The sequence below is a fragment of the Barbus barbus genome, assembly GCF_936440315.1.
Source record: "Barbus barbus genome assembly, chromosome: 47".
In the NCBI taxonomy this organism is placed as follows: domain Eukaryota; kingdom Metazoa; phylum Chordata; class Actinopteri; order Cypriniformes; family Cyprinidae; genus Barbus; species Barbus barbus.
The window spans coordinates 14593343-14608391 of record NC_136725.1 but is presented as its reverse complement, the minus strand read 5'-3'; positions in this window follow the sequence as shown (position 1 = coordinate 14608391).

The following is a 15049-nucleotide window of genomic DNA, read 5'->3' as shown; positions in this document are numbered from 1 at the left end:
TTAATGACAGAATTTTCATTTTTGTGTGAACGATCCCGTAAGTATTTATGATGTCTTTAAATAATACAATCAAGTACACTATTAGGGTGTCATTTGTTAGTCTTTTTTCCACATTAAAAATACAGATTTCAAAGTACTTTATGCTAAAAGTATACTCACTGTTCAATTGCGAATTTTGGAACACATGTAAACACATGAATGAATAATCAATTGATGTGCTATTAGTGCATTTATTGTAGCCTAAGCAAAGAAACCTATAGTGTTTTACTTAGTAATACATTACTACTGTATTTTTCATGAAAATCCAAATTAGTGATAGTATATGTGACCCTCTCTTTGAAATCCAGACTAAAGTCTCAAAATCTAATTATTAGATAACAAGCATCAAAGTTGGATTTCAACCATTAATTTCACTATAATTTCAATCTTTGACATGTCCTTACTCAGTCAGTATTAAAGATGTGAAGGTAAATTTTTTTACAAGGAAACAGAAAACAGTAAATCACAAAAAAAAATGACTTTAGCTGGGTTTTCACAGAGTGGGTCACATATATCCACTGAAATTTTATGTAAAGTTAGGATAGCTTAATAAAAGTATACTAAAATTAAACTAATTTTTAAATGATTCAAAGCACATTTTTAAGAAATGCACCAATAAAAGTGTTCTGACTATTTTTGCGGTAGTGTACTTTATTTCAATACACTAAAAATTAATTTAAAAATCAGTGGTATTTGGTATACTTTTACAATTGCACTGAAATACTACTAAAGTAGAATTATTATTTTAATTCGTGTATTTATATTGTATAACTTTTATAATTTCATTTAGCACAAAAAAATAAGAATGTATTACAAATGTACTTGCTTGTATTTAAGCAAATTTTTAGTGCAATCAAGCACACTTTATTTTTACCTGGGACAACACATGGGTGAGTAAATGATGACAGGGTTTTCATTTTAGGATGAACTATAACTTTACGTTTTTTTATAATTTCTTTTGTCTGTGTTTTTTGTCAAAGTATTTGTTCTCTTTTGATTTGCCTCATTTTTCAGTGCCAGCTTTTGTGACTGCATGAAATTCCAGCTCATTGTTGCTCTTAAAATACAAGACATGCTGTCTTCATGACAGAAATATAAAACGATATACCAGTCCCAAGTCCTTTTAAAATTCCAATTCTCAAGTCCACACACACAAACACAATATCTTGCATTCATAATTATTGGAACTTGTGGTTTCGCAATAATCTAATATTGATGTAGCTGTAGAGAGGCCAATAGTCAGGAAACAAAGGATGTTGCTGCAAGCAGAGCGTTTGTTTTAGTGGCACAAGCTGGTGTTGTTTCTTTAACATCTTTGTCCCTGTGTGAACTGGACAAGATCCAGTTATTTTAATAGCATCTTGCAGCACTTATTCACACCGAGAGTAAGTATTGGCTGTGAACAAGACAATGGATTTCCAAAAACCTAAGTGCAAATTTGTACTAAATCAAAACAAAGCTGTTTTTTTGTGCTACTTTATTGTCTTGAAGTACATTGGGACGTTTGTCATATGTACAAACTATACACATTGTGTGGTTTACACACCCACACTAGTTAGTTATGCGTATCTCTTAACTCCCTCACACAAAGCTTGTCAATGCGGGTGTCTGTTGTTGAGTCTCCAGTAGTTGTTACATCTCATTGGTTCATTTTTCAGCTGTGAAACAATGGCTGGGTCAGTGTTGTAAACTAATTAACGCACAGGTGTGAATTGAGCATATGGAGTACACCAAAGGCTGTTTTTTTCACAACAAATGTCAATGGAAGAGAAGCTTTACTGTGTTGAATAAACTGTTTTTGTGAGAAAACAGCTTTTAATGAATCAACAGCCTATCGGATAATATTAACATAAGCATTAATTTTGGATTAATCTATTTTTAGAGTTTACAAAAAAAAAAAAAAAAAGCCATACCGTTTTGTGTCAGGTAGGCTTCAATTTAGGCCAATAGGGTTTCTAGGGGAGAAAAAAGCAGATGTTATCAAATGTAAAGTTTGATCTGAATGTGGAAGTGTGGACCATTACAGCAATAGCAAAAGCAAAGCAGTTGTGAGGCCTCTAAAGTCTTTAGATAACTGCAATACATGGCTGTGGACCAGATAGACCTCAATTGAAAAATACAAGGTAATTCCCAGAATTAAGCAACAGCAATCTCACATATGTTCCTGTTGTGTTTTGTGCTAGATATGCCAAGGTCATGGTTCTCAGGGAGCACAAATGCAGATTAAATATTTATTGTGAATGCACTTTGCATCTGCCATAGAAATAATAACTGAATTGTAATATTGAATATTGAAGTGTGTAGTAACAACCCCCGATCACTCAAGATGTCAAATGTCACGCAGTCACCATTAGAAGGGATTTACATTTACATTTATGAATTCTGGCAGATGCTTTCACACAGGACATGTTTTTTTTTTTGTTCATTCCACTGTGCGATTTTTTTCCCCCATTTTTTCCCATGTAAACACTCACTAGATGAATGCATTTGACCTTTGCACTTATATCTTTTGCAGCGCCTTGCACATGACATGGTATTCTAAAAAAATGCTCAAGTTAAAATAAGAACTTTCAGGCAAGCCTCAAATGTTAGGAAAAAGAAATGTAATTCTGGGATATACAGGGAAGGAGACCAGAGGCTGATTTGTTTTTTTTGTTTGTTTTTTTGCGGAGATGGCAATAAAGGATAATCATTACTATGCTGAATTAATTGCTTTTGTGGGAAAATAATTTTATAATTTTAACAGCTAATCTTCTCCATGTTTGCCATTAAACATTTATTTAGGTATTGATCTATTTTTATGGAAACCTGTTTCTGCTAATGAATAAAAAAAGGTAAAATGTCTTTTTTTCTCGCAATTACAAGTTTACATTTTGTAATATATATCTCACAATTCTGGGAAAAAAGTAAAAAGATATAATCATTCATTTGCGAGAATTTTTTTTATTATGCTTGGCTTTTATTTCTTGCGATTGCAAATTTATGTTATGCAATTCTAAGAATAAAAAGTCAGAATTTACCCTTCGCAAAAAGCCACTCTCCTTAAGCCCCGTTCAGACTACACAAATTTTCAGACAGTCACTGTCAGATTATGGGATTTTGACTCATAAAATCTAGTCGTGAACTAGAAACATGTCAGACTATACAATGCTACCCAAGCATTCACTGAATGCTGTCATCGGACAAGACTGCAGGTGCTATGAGCGTAAACAAACAATGGCTAGCAAACAGTATGTTTTGCCCTGTCTTGTCATAAGAAAAGCCCCAAAAAGAAAGAAAACCTGACAATACACACAAATCTGGATGGCATGAAGAGGATGTATGGTCTGTCAAAGAGAATTGAGGTAAAAAAGTTTTTATTTTACCTTTTTTTTCACTGTGTCGCAGTAGTCCCTCATCATAAATGCAGGAGTATTGTTGCAGTAGCTTCACAAACATTTCCTCCATTGTAAAATTACACCCAGCAAGACCGATGATACCATTGTCTCTCTATCGGTTTGGCTTGTTTGAAAGCTTGTACTAAGGTGCTTCTGTGTTCCTATTGGCCAGTCTCACAGATATGATGGAGTTGTGTGCGATGAAAAAAATAAAAATAAACATGCAAGTCTTTCTGTGTTGACGTCATGAAGCATCGCATAGGTGTCATGCACAATAACACACTACACGAGATGAAATGATTGAATCGGGTTTTCCGACGCCCATTGTCATTTACGCATCCCCACGACACCCTACGTCAAGAAGATCGTGGTAAAATCAGGCTAAAATCGTGTAGTCTGAACGGGGATTTAGTTACTGTTGCTATGTTCGACAATCCATGGTGCTCTCTCACACTACACACCATGTTCTCACACAGTAAAAAAAATATATTGCAGAGCAAACTGTAATCTGACAACTGCCGACAGACAAGAAAGAGCAGGCTACTGGTATGAAAGAAAGTCTCAGCTTTAAAATGTGTCTTTTTAAAAAAATTTAAACATCAAATATCGTTTTGTGGCTCTTTAATGTGTCAGTGACAGATCACTGTATTGCCTCAGTTCAAGCGGCACACGTGAACCGATTGTAACGTGGGTTTTTGGGTTTTGTTTCATGTTAATGTTTTCATGTCTTTTATTGTGGAGGTTAGTCACGGTCCTTGTTCTGTCATGTGATTCCCTTGTTTCTGTGTTATGCTCTTATTGGTTCATGTGTCATGTTCTCATTGGTTGTCTTAGTCATGTGTCCTGTCTCTCATTGGGTGTTCTTGGCATGTGACCTGCATCGTTTAATATAAATAGCCCTCTTGTTGACCTTGCTCTTGGTTGAGTATTGAACTGTGTAACCTGCTGTTGGTGAGTTGTGTTCCTGGTCATGCCAAGTCAAGTCTGTTCAAGCTAAGGCTGTTCATGCCAAGTCAAGTCTCTGTTTATATTTGGATTACTTTTGAATAAAAGCTGCACTTGGCTTCGTCAGAACTCCCCTTCAGTGGACTGCTCATTACACCGATCATATTTTCATATTTATTTAAAGCATGAAACAAACATGGATGAACATCATAACATATTTTATTTCAACCGTGGAAAAACATCAATATACACAATTTTTCAAGTTTAATTGAGCCAAAGTTTATCAACTCTCCTGTCTGATTTGTTTGTCGGGCAAGATGGCGTATTTGGCATAATGATTGGTCAGATCGACCTGTCACTCAAGGTCTTTGCGAACGGTCAGTTGCATTATTTCACAATTCTCACTTGATTTAACAGAATTGCGAGTTCATATCTCACAGTTCTTGACTTATAAATTCACAACTGCGAGTTTCTCACAACTCTGAGAAAAAAAAAAGTCAGAATTGCGATATGCTTTCTCCAATGGTAGAGCTGCAGAGGTTGTTATCTTCAAACAATAAGAAGATCTGGTTGTGAGTCTATTATGCTCACAGATGACAAAAACAATTTACATCACACACACCCCAGTGTACGAATGAAACCTAAGATATACTTGGGGCTTAGGGCACAGTGAACACGTCTCCTTTAATGCAGAATGTGTATTTCCTCCTCTGCTTCTTGAATAGCACACCTCTTCACTTTTATGAATTTAAAAGGATTGATGTATCCAGCAAATATGCTTAGCTAGCAAGATGAGTGATAAAAGAAAATGTTGAGTGCAGCATAATGCAAGAAAAGACGGCAAGTCATTTTTGTCATATATCAGACATGTTAAGAAGCATGCAATGAAAAGAAATGTATAAAAAAATACATGGTCACCCAAACAAAGTTTCATAATCAGAGCATTGCAGGCAACATTATTGATTTATTACTGCATGTGCCTGTGCTATTCCTGTACTTTTACAACTGAGCGAGTCAAGCTTTGAAGGATTAAAATGTATGGTGTATACCTTGCCAATGAATATACTTCAACCCTGTCATCCTTGTCTGTTTTGATTAATTTCCCTCGTAATTCATTATTCCTTTACCAGGCCCTTGCTTTGTATATTTATGATTTGTGCCTGGCACACCAAACCTGTTTATAGTACAAAGACTCACACAAATTCAGAAAATGACACAATAAAGCATCTGTGTGTGGGTAATTCGGCACAGTTTTGCAATTCTCTCAGAATGAAACAACAGGGTCAGGAATCATCATGGGGCCGTTACATCAGTCATGGACTGCTATGCTGAAACATGTCCTCAAACTGCCCAGCGGCGCTGCAGTTGTTATTTTTACACCTGTGAGAAAAAAAGGTTTATTTGCAGCAGTCTTGAAAGTAATTTGTCATAAAGGTTTGTCAGAGCACTATATTTTTGTAATTTAAATTTTGAATGTTAATGTTTTTTATTTTATTTTTTATTTTAATAATGTAATCCAATGTTAAAGTGTTATTTGTTGAAGAATGTGCTGATCTCTGTTTTCTATACAATTACAATTAATCGGGAATGAAGCTGTCAAGTTTCAAAATGGATGCAAAAGCGCCTTAAAATATACAGTAGTTTAAAATAGTCCATATTATGCATGCTATAAATATTCTGAATTTATACAACTTTCTGTGGCAAATACCAAAACTGAGGTTGTTAAAGGGATAGTTTACCCCAAAATTAAAATTATTTTATCATTTACTCATTCACCCTCATGTTGTTCCTGTATGAATATGTTTCTTCTGCTTAACACAAAAGTAACCAAACAGTTGCTGGTAGCCATTGACTGCCATAGTATGGAAAAAAAAAATACTATGGAAGTCAAAGGCTCCCAGCAACTGTTCACCCAAACATTTCATTTTTGGGTGAACTATCCCTTTAATCACTGTGATGGAGTCAGTGAGTTGAATTCAAGAACAGCCTGATTTGTGAACCAATCATTTGGACTGGTTTCGTGAACTGGATCAAGTAAGTCATAGAGAAGATCTGACTCAAAAAAAGAAAATAAAATCATTCATGAATAGTTACTTCTCTAATGAACACATCAAAGAGAGCTGGTGCAGATGTCAAGATAGTCAATAAAAACGTTCCTTTCAGTCTGTTCATCGCACAGCTATCACATGTATGATTTACAGAAACTTGAAACTTTGCGCAATATATAGTTGTATGGCATCTATTTGCTTTTTTAGCTAACATTTCTTTATGAAGGATGACAGTTCTAGTCCTCCACTTCCTTTTTCATTATATTTGAAAGATTGCCCAGAATATTCTTCAAAATGAATCTTTCACGTTCTAGATGTCTTCTAGATGGCATTTCTGTATTGTTTCTTTCCTGCATTGTCTGCATCATTCTATTGTTTTTCTATGTAAACGTGCTAGACAGATGTGTTTGACCACTGTGTTCATGTTTTTTTGTAGCGTTTAACGCATGCAATAATTTTTTTTTAAATGCATCTGCATCCCCTGTCCTGACACTTGAATTTTTACATTCAAAACCATGTTCTGTGTTTTTCGTGTTCGTGTTCTTTTTTCCTTTGCTTCCTTTGCAAATGTATGTCCAGTTTTAGACCCATAATCTTCATGAACTTGATGACATGCTTTTTCTATGAGAGTGACGCCATACATTAGCCTGATTGGGTTTTTTTGTACTTAATGGCTCAAGTCTGGTCATGTGAGGCTGTCCATTGTGACTGAACAGTCTTGGAACAAGACCGCATCTGATGAGCCAACACTCCTACACTTCTCCTTTGGAGAATGTCCAAGCTGCCTATCATCTGAATGCTAGCCCAGTTTCTGAACGGGCCCTGAGTCAAATTAACAGCAAAAGCTATCTATACTGCAGATCAATCCAGATTACCTAAATTTTGAAAAATGTCCTCAAGGTTATCAACACATTCTGTAAATCAAGCGTAATATGATGACATAAACTTCAGAGTTTTCTGCAAACAGGAAAAAGGCCAAAGTAAATTTAAGATGCTTTCAGAGGGAAAGACAGGGAAGAAACTTAATAAAGCCGTCCATTACATATCGGCCTCCAGTAGTCAAGGACTGAAAGTAGTCAAAGTCACATACTCTCTAAGTAGGTACTTCTTATGAAAAAGTAATTACTTTGTTTATAAAGTACGTTCTATATAACATGAACATGTGCAGTATCAGTGTAATCTGGATGTATTTGTCAAGTGACCTACACCGTCAGTTGAGTCACTTCCCTGTCATTTACAATTTGTGGCCTTCTGTGGGACAGTAAAGTGTACTTGGATGCCCACCGAAAATAGGTTATCGAGATTTTGTCTACTGTTTTATGAATACTTATGAATTTAGACTACTCTTACTACTCTTTTCAAGTCGTGTTTTTTTGCCTACTATAGTAGGGAAGCAGCCATATTCAGATGCTGCTGGGTCATTCCGTGTCAACTCGACCAGAGGTCCCGGCTCACATTTTTGATTTTGTTAATATTTTTTCTGAAGAAAGATAGAAATGTATAGTAATGAAAGCCAACATATTAAATGCCGTGGATGAATATTTATTGAGTAAGCCACTGTTTTGTTGAGGGGGGTCAAAATGGCAATTTTCACCTGAGTTTCAGATCCAAATTACAGAGGTGTAAAAATGACTTCAGATAGATAGCAGAATCATAATATTATTTTTACACAGAGATTTGTAGATCTATTCGTAAAATCTGTTGACTTCAGTAATCTTTGTTGCATTATATGCCAATGGTGGGTAAAAGCACTTTTCAAGTTTTTTCTCCAAAGTTTGCATGCCTGTAACTCAAGAAGTTTCAAAGATATCTTTAATGCCCTTTTAGATATTGAGTCGTAACAATCTTTCCTTTTGGCATCTTAAATTTTAAAACCCTATATGGTTCAGTTCCTGAGATATTGGGATCTCAATATGGCTCCAGGAGTAAATCATTAAAATGTACACATTTCAATGGTCAAAAACCAAATGTGAGTCACTTTGCAAAAATATGATAGTTCTTTTCTTTTAAAGAGGAAAGTCTGAAGAACAAATAATGTTGAAACTAGAGATATATTTTGTTTCCTTCTCTCAAAACAACAGCATTGAACATACCTGCCTGAGTACCATAATTATTCTTTTTACAAAGTTTGCATGCCTATAACTAAAAAAGTGTTACAGATATTGCAATATGATTTTAGATTCTATTTCATAATAAACTTTTCTTTCAGAATCTACATTTTGGACCTACATCAGTCAGTCCCAGAGATATGGGTACCTTAATGAGTTTCCATTTTCAGATTATTGAATATTACCCATTCTCAGTGGTCGAAGACCAAATGTGGTGCTAGCTCGGTTGGAAGTGGTGGGCCATTCCAGACCACGGTTCAGTTGGGCACCCAACTGTGTCCAACTAGATGATTGTGGAATTTCGGTCAAATGCATGCTTATTTTACTGTTTATAATACATACAATATGCTTAAAATGATTGTTCATACATATAAATGGGCACTACTTTAACAACAAGACAAGGTGATGTAGTTGTTAGACAGCATGTTCTATGTCTGATTTATTCACTTTTTACTCTAAATTGTTTTCATTATTATTATTTATTTATCTATTTATTTTCATTCTTTTACAGTGTAGGGTTCTAGGTGGACTTAATGAGAGGACCAATCTGTTGTTTTTAGTAAGACTATTTTAAAATAAATGACTTAGTTTAAATTAACTTGTGTTCTAACATTTTTTTATTTTATTTTTTTTTGCAAGCATCACATGCATTAGACGTCTTTCTTGATATCATTGTAGCTACTGATAGCAGCTGTCCAGTGAATGGGGCTCTACATTTCTTATTGGAAATTTTGCCCTGGTTTGGAAATAATCAAACTAAACATTTCTTTGAAGCTTAATAAGAGCCTGATAATAATTAATAACAAACATACCCTGTCCTCCTTTTGTCTTTATTTTTGGACCTTCTGCTACACGGCCACAGTGGCTGTCATGAATTAAACATGTAATCGCTTTTTTTAAAAAGGGCTTCCTCAACAGCAAAATGCATTGAATCTTGCAGGAAGCACAAAACAATCACGATACATGCAGCTGAGATGTAGTTCCACGGTGAAAGCCTGAGACAGGGAACCCTCCTTCAGGCGAGTGCAAACTCAGATTCTGTCCACAATCCATCACAGAAAATCGAGGCAGAGAATCAGCTCTGGCTTTGCCGTCATTCCCTCATCATGCAGTGGCCAAAAATACAACTGGAGTGAACCAGAAATATATGAGTGAAGGGGCTAACATAGTCATGTGGGGAGAAAAGCAGTGGGCTATAAGATACACACACATACTTTCAAGCACATGGACGCACACATGGATCTGTTCCTCCTCCACATTTTTCCTATCTGCCTCCTGAGCAAGCTTAGTGATGGTAAAAAGAGAACTGCCCACAAAATCCAGCCAGGTAAAAAGAGAGAGTCCAGCAGATAGTTTAAGTAGGACGGTAATAGATGACTTTGATGTTTTTACCATGTTGCGACATTCATGAGCAGTTCTGTTCTTATTCTTAAAGGCAATATAATCACATTGTTCAGAAAGCACACACATTGATTCTTGCACAATGAGCTTGATTAGCCATAGGCTTTAGCTCAGGCTTTGAGTTATGGCACAGCTGGGGAATACAGTTAAAAAGCCCCTTGCACTCAATATCTCTCCATTAGGTGTGAGGTTTTCTTTGCTCATTTCCTCCATCAGCCTATCTCTCTTAGGCTCTCTCCACCTCCCACCTCTCCCCACCAAGCCTCATCAGAAGGACTGCATCTGCCTATTTTTAGCATTAACATGGCAGATTTTCACCTTCCTCCAATGGATGCTCACAGAAGGATGGGAAATATGGTGCTACGATATTGAGTGGGAAAAATATGAGGGGCTTTTCTAGGTTCATAACTGTGGAGTTTTGAATGTCTTATGTGGAATTATCTACAAAAGGACATAGAAAAGTGACTACTGCAGAGAGTGTTACACACCGTGTGGTCAAAGATCACAAGTGGAAATGCTTCTGTTTTGAATATTCTGATACATTTTTTATATGTATAATTATAATGATAATAAAAATCCTTATTAAGTAATAGAATATAAACAATCTGATTAATAATTCTTATTTTTTATAACAAACCATATATTATATAGTTTAGGCCAAAGTCCAAGTGCCGTACGTAATCACACCATTGCTGATGTACAGACATATTGCACTGCTAAGAGTGTGACATTTAGTCTCTACAACAGTTAGATGGCATATAGGTGTGTGAATAAAAAATGGACAACAATGGAGTGCCTTTAAAACCCCTCTTTTGTGCAGAAATACTTCATTCCGCCACAAATTCAAATCTCAGTTTGATAGTTTAACAGCTCAGCCCAAGCCTCCATTACTAATTCAAAAACATCACTTTAAAACTAGTAGCGAAGGAATGTTGTGTTGCTTCCTTGAAAACTTATTCTATTACTGTAATAAAAGCAGTCTATTATGTGTAGTAGAGTATTATGAGAGATAGAGTGTGATTACCTCCATCTGATTTAACATTCATTCTTCAGTTCAATCTCACATTCAAAATAAAACATTAGTTTGAATGTCCGCTGAGGAAAGTAATATTGTCGTACTATCCTTTCATCTGTAAAGGGTGATTTCTGGTGAGAGTGCTGCTCAGTGCATTTTTTGGCTGCATCTTACAAGCTGTTGTTGAAAGTAAAAATGACTTGTTTATAACCCTGTTTCAGTCTCTTTCAATATAAAAGTCTTTATTGCTGACTCACTCCTAAAAACAGTCTCTTATCTTATTTATTATTAAATAATAATATATAATAAACAACAACAGCCATCATAAAAGCTGCTAGGCAATTCAGTCAAAAGTACAAAGGTAGTACTCTGATATACAGGATTGAATTTATATAAAATGTAAATGAGATTTTGCCCTCTCAGCCAAAACGGGTTGCTCTGGAACAAATAATAGATTAATGAAACCAAAGACTGCATGTTAAATTGACCCAAAATTACTTATATTCATGTTTAACCACAATAGAGACATCATAGCCAGCAGCAAATTCCAGAAGATCTGGCCGAGGTGAGGTGTTCTCGGCGGGTTTATGAACACTGAACAGGTGCTGACGGCCTATTTCACAGTTTTGATTCAACTTGATGTTTCAGTACTGAGCTATGTATTTATCCAAAAAAAGGAAAGAAAACAAGATTATTATCACTCTACAAGGCATAAACTGTGCAATTAGCAAACACTTTACATATGTCTTTAACACCTTAAATGCAGAATACATAAAAATCACATCAAAGGCCAATTATTACAGTACTGAAGGGTTATAAGTGCAAAAATAAAGCGTGTGATTTTCCATCTGTTTCCTCACTGCGGTTCAAAATAGAAATAAACACTTCGCACATTATAAATGCTGAGGAGAAAGCATTTAGGTTGTTGTTGTCTTTCGTTGTTTTGGCAACTTCTTTTCTCACATTATCCATTATTAATATCTTAAAATATAATTGCTGTATTTATTGTAAAACACAGCTTCAGCCTTGTAGCAATCCAGCCGAGTGGAAGTTTCAGTTAAAAAACTTAAGCGTTCTCACTGATAAACAGCAAGGATTTAACATGTAATGTAATTAGCATTTGAAAGGAAAATGTAATAAAGTCTTGAAAGCTATTTTACAACAGTAAATAAAGCCCAGTGACAACCTTTATTTATTTAGGATTTGTATATATTAAACTAACTGCAACACACATTAAATGTTGTTTCTGAACCGAAAGTTTTCATAGTTGAACTTTTTAAACTCATTTTGATGCATTGGGAAACTCGCTGAACTTGAAGTTCAGTGCATATTCGCAGAAGTTTTTTGGACATTTGAAAAAAACACCTCAGGAACATCATAATTATGCACATATCTGGCAGATAAACAGTTTAAATAATAAATAGCATACAAATGCAGAAGGCACTGTAAAGCAGTACAATGAAATGTCTTTACCATTCAGTGGCTACAGTGAGGAATTTGACCGTAAGCAAATGTAACCTTTCACAACTGTTAAAAGAAACATTGTGGGGAGTAACTAACCAAACGTAGCGAAGTTAGCAAAGCTAGATTTTTGCCAGTGTGATTTGAGCACCACTATGTTTTATACTTCAGAAATAGCGTACATTTTCCAATTCCAAGCTAATTTTGTTTACGACTCTGTACAGTAGCACTGTTTTTAAGATGAACTTATTATGAGTCTAATCAACAGTTTTACTTTAAATATCAAGAGACGTGCAAATCAGTCATTAATAATTGTCGCAAGAGACTTAATTTAGAAAATATTTCATTTGACTTACATCATCATAGTGGATGTGATCAAATTTCTAATTGATGTCTGCGAGCACATAAAATATTCATAGGCAAAGGAAAATGCTCTTAAACAGGCATTTTGAAGAATACAATGTACATCAAAGTATGTAAAAGTATGAGAATTATTTATGAGGGTCTGATATTTAAGTCAATCAGATGAAGAAGGATTATTTTCAAAACTTTTCAGATGGATTACAGTCATGAATTATTGTTTTTAATGAGATAACATGACATGATTCATGTCATACAGCAGGGTATTTCTTAGTAGCGAATTGTTGCTGTGTTATAGTTTAGGGTAGATGTTTTATCCTTTTCATATTATTTGTTTGCTTTTGGGTTTTTTTAATGGCCTGTAGTTGAATAGCTAGTCATTATGGTAATTAGTTTGTCATGCTTACTTTTAATGATATTTAAATGAATCAGTTCATTGGGGTCACTTGAGTCTGCACACCAAAATCTCCACAATTTTGTTGCAGTTTAATACTGCAGTTTGCCATGTTTTCAACTTGAATTTAATAGAGGAATCTTCTAATTTTATTAGTTGTATTTTGCGTACATTCATTTGTTCAATATAATGATAAAATTTAGTTACCCTCAGGCCATACAAGATGTAGCTGAGTTACTTTTTTCTTTACTAGGATCTTTTCTTTAATTTTAAGAGGAAACACCCACATTTCTAAGAATTTTGTTACTAGGAGCAACTCTTAGCACTAAGATTTTTCATGAATACGGGCCCTGGAGAAATTTAGCATCACTGCTCACCAGTGGATCCTCTGCAGTGAATGGGTGCCGTCAGAATGAGAGTCCAAATAGCTGATAAAAATAATCCACAAGTAACACAACTCCAGTTAAACTAGACAATTTTTTATGAAGCAAATAAGAAACGTCTTATGAAAGCATAATTGTAAGAAACAAATCCATCATTAAATCTTTTTACCTAATTAAACCATCATTTCTAAACAAAATATACCATAATCCGTAAAAACACCTCCTCCAGTCAAAAGGTTAATCCCCTATTGTGCTATCACATCAAAATCCACCAACATATTTGTTTGGAACTGTTTTGGACTGTTTTCTATGGGGGTAGAATTGTTGCGTGATTCCAAATAAATAGATTATGATTCACAAATAAATGTAAAGAGATTAACAAAAGTTAAACATATTGACAAATAAATAGAATGAGATCCACAAATAAATCTTAGAGCATCACAAACATGACTTAAAAAAATAATCAAATAAAATGATTTTTGCAAATAAAAAACATTTACGAATATATTTTTATGTAACAAACACAACTTTGCCTGGCAATCATTTATGAATCACATCCTGTGCATTTGTGGATCACTGCAAGCATTTGAGCATTTTGAAAGAAGCTTACTATCCACAAATGTGTGGACCAGGGTTGCCAGGTTTTCCCAACAAAATCCGTCAAATCGTTACGTAAAGCCTAAAACTACACTCTAAAAAAATGCTGGGTTAAATATAACACAGCGCTGGTTAAAATATGGACGACCCCAGCAATTGGGTTGTTTAGACCCAGCAGTTGGGTTACTGCCCAGAAGTTTGGGTTAAACATTTAACCCAACTCTTGGTTGAAAACAACCCATGTGTTCTGTCCAATATTTACCCAGCACTGGGTCATATTTAACCCAGCATTTTTTAGAGTGTAGCCCAATTCTAGCGTTCTGAGGGGGCTTCCCCTATAAAAATTGCATTCCTGAGGGTAAAATGCACGTTTTTTTGGCGGGGTACCCCTAGTAAAATTTACATTTCAGGGGTTAAATATCACGTTATTGGGGTCGCTTTAACTTGCGGACATGAAAAACAACCTGCGGCAGCAGTGTTAACGTTGCCCAATTCTGCGGTAAAACTTGGACTGGCATGGACTCCACCCACAGTCTACTCAAGCCAATCAGATAATAGCCTCACTTTGCTGACCAATCATAGCACGTTTTCACCATAACCAATCACATTTCGCTTTATAGTCTGAATGGGAGCATTTTCATTTTGCACCCCTGTACAATAGTATGTTCCTGCACAACTGAAGGCTGCAGTTTCATGACCGCAGTTCTAGGGCCACAGTTTTAGGACCGCATGTCTAGGACCACATATTTTTGTGACAGCCCCATCTAGCCAATTCTATTCCAAAAGAGAAGACCTGATTCAAACATAAAAAAACAGATGCAAAGAGTAGATCCATGAAAACACACTAATTTATAGTGCAATTGTTTTACCGTTTAGTGCACTTTGTTTTGTGTGTCACACATCAGACGTGAAGCGCTGCGG